This window comes from Acomys minous (assembly GCF_964271855.1).
Source record: "Acomys minous genome assembly, chromosome: 16".
Taxonomy (NCBI): domain Eukaryota; kingdom Metazoa; phylum Chordata; class Mammalia; order Rodentia; family Muridae; genus Acomys; species Acomys minous.
The window spans coordinates 71,970,951-71,975,456 of record NC_140498.1 but is presented as its reverse complement, the minus strand read 5'-3'; positions in this window follow the sequence as shown (position 1 = coordinate 71,975,456).

Here is a 4,506-nt window from a genome sequence, read left to right as displayed (position 1 = left end):
TGGACTCACTTTGTAGACCAGCCTGGCCTCGAACTCATAGTGATCTGCCAGCCTCTGCCTCCCGAGTGCTGGGATTACAGGCATGTGCCACCACACTCGGCCTGAGGCCAGGTCTCTAAAGGAGAAATGGGGAACAAGGAATTCTGGGAAGACGGCTCAGTGGGTATAGCCCTTGCCTTGCAAACATGAGGACGTGAGCACCTGGATTCTGATGCCCTGCACCGGGTGTCAAAGCCATGATGGCACATGCCTGTGACCTCAGCACGGTAGGGTAGATATGGGAACATAGGGACGTGATCCCTGGGGCTCTCTGTCTGGCCTGTCCGGGCAAAACAGAGAGCCCTAGGCTCCGTGAGAAACTGTCACCAGAAACAAGGTGAAGAGCCCTAAAGACGGACACCTAGGATCAACTTCCGGCCTCCGCACGCCAAGGAGGGCACACGTGGGCACAGACACACTGAAACCACCGGCAAAGAAAAATCCGTTTAAAGTGGTGGTGTTCATTAACTAGGGCCAGGGAAGCAGGCAGGCGCGCGGGTGAGGGGCGCTGCAGTTTAAACTCCACGGGACGTTGAAATGATCTCGAACTTTGGACTTGATGAGGTTAAATTAGCCAAGAGAGGAGTGGCTGGGCTGCAAGACCAGATGTGGAGACTTCTACGGTTTATAGTTTAAAGGGGGGGTAGACAGCAACTCTGTTCTCTGTTATTTCAAACATACAGGGACTTTTTTTTGTTTTATTCTTATTACTGGTTTTTGTTTTGATTACATTTGGTGTGTGTGTGTGTGTGTGTGTGTGTGTGTGTGTGTGTACTCATACATGTGTAGGGAGATCAGAGGAGATGTTGTGAGGGGTTCTTTCCTGGGGGCTCAACCTCACGTCATCAAGTTTCACAGCAAGCCCTTCTATCCCTTAAGCCATCTTGTCAACCTCCTATTCAGTTTCTGAAGTCACCCTACAGAGTAGTATGTTTTGTTATGACGTCGCCATACCTATACTTTCGTCATTGATGTACCATGTTCTTTTTCATCCCCCCCCCCTCTCCCACCGCCCTCCCTCCCTCATCCTTTTGGTGTCTGCTATTTTTGAGACAAGATTTCACTGACTGGCTAGAACTCACTAGGTAGGGCAAACTGGTCCCCAGATCCCAGCAATCTCTCTTCTGCTTCCTGAGGGCTGGTGTCACAGGCTCCCACGGCTCAGCTCAGTTTACACAGAGGAAACCCCTTATCTGTGTGAGGGCTTAAAACAGTCTAGGTGTGAGAGGGGAGTGCTTGCCTAGCATGCCTTTAGCTGGGGGTCAGGGTAGGCCATCCTGAGCACTCCGGAAATCTGATGTGGTGGTGCATGTCTGTAGCCCTGGGATTCAGACCTTAGAGGCAGGAGGATGGAGGATGGAGGATGGAGGGTTCAAAGCCATACTCAACTATATCAAAATTTGAGGTTTGCTTGGGCTAAAAGAAGGGGGGGGGAGAGAGAGAGGGGCGTAGTGGCGCACGCCTTTAATCCCAGCATGCATGCAGGAGGCAGAGGCAGGTGGATCACTGTGAGTTCCAGGCCAGCCTAGTCTACAAAATGAGTCCAGGACAGCCAAGGCTACACAGAGAGACCCTGTCTCAAAAAAAAAAAAAAAAAGTGTCCTATTGTTATTGTTACTCAGGGAGATGTATATGCATAGCTAGTGGCCTGTCAGCCAGCCAATGAATGTCACCCATCCAATAAGGTATGTGCGACACTACCGTATTACCTTGGGCTGGAAACCGAGACGACTGCCAACATTTGCAGTGTGAAATGAAAACCGTGTTATTATCTTTTAAATTTTTCACTTTTGTTTTATGTGCACGAGTGTTTTGCCTGCATACATGTCTATGCACCACATGTGTGCCTGGTGCCCACAGAGGCCCAAAGAAGGCATCGGGTCCTCTGGAACTACAGATACGGATGGTCGTGTGCCACCGCCTGGGTGCTAGGAACCAAATCCCCACCCACTGCCGAGCCGTCTCTTCAGCGCCTTTAAGCATTTTTTTAAATTTATGTTTTTATTTATCTATTTATTGCGTTAGACGGAAGCAGGTGAATGCCGCGGTGGTGTGCATGCGGAGGTCAGATGACAGACAAAGTCGGGACTCGGTTTTCTCCTTCCACCATGTTTGTCCTGGAATTCAAACTCAGCCTGTCTGGCTTGGCAGTTGGCACTTTTACCCCGGAGCCATCTCTCGGTTCCTCCTAAGTGTCCTAATACTGAGGAAAGAAAATGGTGAGGGGCGTGTGTGTGTGTGTGTGTGTGTGTGTGTGTGTGTGTGTTTTGAGATTTGTTTGGGTCTCTCTGGGGCAGACCTTGATTCTGGGCTAACGTGGTGAGTTCTCACCTGCAGCAGGCAACTGAGATACTTAGTGCAGCGCAGCAGAGCGGCTCTGTTGGTCGCAGAGTGGAAGGCATGACCTCATTCACACAGGATAAAGGAAGGTGCTTCCTGGCCGGCAGGGTAAAGATCTCAGGCGTCACTTGCATGGAAAAGGGAAATCACGGGATTTTCACCAGCTTGTATGTGTGTGTGTGTGTGTGTGTGTGTGTGTGTGTGTGTGTAATGTAGTCTAGTCTGAAACCTGCCCCCACTTCTCTTCCAAGTTATGGGATTACAGGTCTGCATCACCACATTGGATTTATTCAGGGCTGGGGACGGAATGCAGGGCTTTCTGGCCACCAAGAAAGCTGGTTCCCAAGCTCTTCTCTGAAGGAGAGCAGCACCTAGGCCGAGCCAGTAGTCATTTTTTCATTGATACAGCAATCTACCATTGCAGTCCGGAGTCTGGTGGGCTGTTTCATCTTTGCAGCCAGGTCTCACCAGTAGCGCCTTTCCCACCCAGGCCTCTTCCCTTCCTTGCTACTTGTCTCTCCACTACGGAGGCGTTAATCCTCTCGGCCGACTAATGAATTGCTTATCTCACTAAACGAGAAAAACTTAAGCAATCAAAGGCTTGAAGAGGGCTGATGACGGTGACTCCTAGGGTAAGACAGAAGCCATGATTGAGAAAGAACGGGGGTCCCTGGTGCAGAGTATTAGCTGCAAAGGGGGTGTCCCGTGGATATGAGAAGGGTGGGGGTAGCCTGAGTTTGCCTGAGGAAGGAGGAGGGGACTCCCAGATCTAGCCGGTCAGCCTGGCTCCAGCCAAGCCGGCTGTTTCCTGCCCTGGCTGACCCCCCACCCCGGAGCAGGACCCACGCAGGCCAGTGAGGAAGGGCAGGGGGGTGGAGAGCACTACTTGCGGCAGGAAGATAAGTGCACGGGGACAAGAGGTCATCACGGGTCTCCCGTGTCCGCTGGGGGCGTGGCTAGGGTATTTGGCAGACCCTCAGGTGCCCCAGACTGCCACCTCAGACTTTCCAGACTCTGCACTAATTACCTTAAATTAAAGTCTCCTTTCCGCAGCCCTCTCGGGACTGACTGCGGTAGCAGCGCCTCTCCTTTCCATCCATCCATCCTGCGGTCCCCCACTACCGGTGCCCAGATGTAGTTGGGAGACCATCTTTCCTGGACACTTCCCTCAAACTGATTGGGGGGGCGGGGTGCTGGCAAATGAGAGGAAGGGCCCTCCCAGTCATCCCGAGGGCCCCCAGGAGCCAGACAGGAAACAGCCTCAGGAAAGAGCCACAGCGGTCCCCACCCCCGCTCTGGAGTTCAAGGTTGCAAGCGGCGGAGGGAGTGGTCCCACCTTAAAAAAAAAAAAAGTGAGAGAATGAAGTGAGGCATTAAGGAGATCCCTCCGGATCCCTCACCCTCTCTGACACGCCTACCTTTTATTTACTTTTTCTATATTTCTTTGGGTGTCAAATCACTACCTCCACCCTCTGCTCGTATCTCAGCGCGGGGCTGTGCGCACAGTGGGTCTCCAGTACTTAACGTGCACGCTAAGACTGTGTGAGCGCTCACTCCCGAGACATCCGAGCTGGGATAGTTGCTTAGGGGGCGGAGGTCCCCTGGGAACCCCTCCATTCCCAAAGGCATAGATTTAACCATCTCCTCCCAAATGCAATCCACTGCTCCAACTAGGTGGCAGGGGGGGCGCATCCAGATGTGGACTCTCAGGTCCCGCTGCAAGCCTGCAAAACTGCAGGCTTTGTGTGTGTGGGTTGCGCATTTACGCTCACATGTGTGAGGCCTGCTGGGTTCAAGCCTGTCTCGAGGGTTCCTGGGCTCCTGTCCCAACATGCACACTCAGGAGTAGTGTGCACGGGACACCCAGCACCCCTGGACTGTCCCCGAGTTCCACGCATGCCGCCCCTCCCCCTCTTGCAAACTTTCTCCCAACTTCCCGACTTGCTCAGTTCGGGCGCGCCCCCCTCATGAATTATTCATTACCATAGGAGCCAATCAGTTTTCCTACACCCCCCGCCCAGAGAAGCCTGGGCTCCAGGGTGTAGGGAGATGGGGGGGAAGGGGGGGCGACGCTGACACGGGACTGTCTCCGCCTCCCATGCGCCCCTCCCTCCTAGGCTAGGCGCC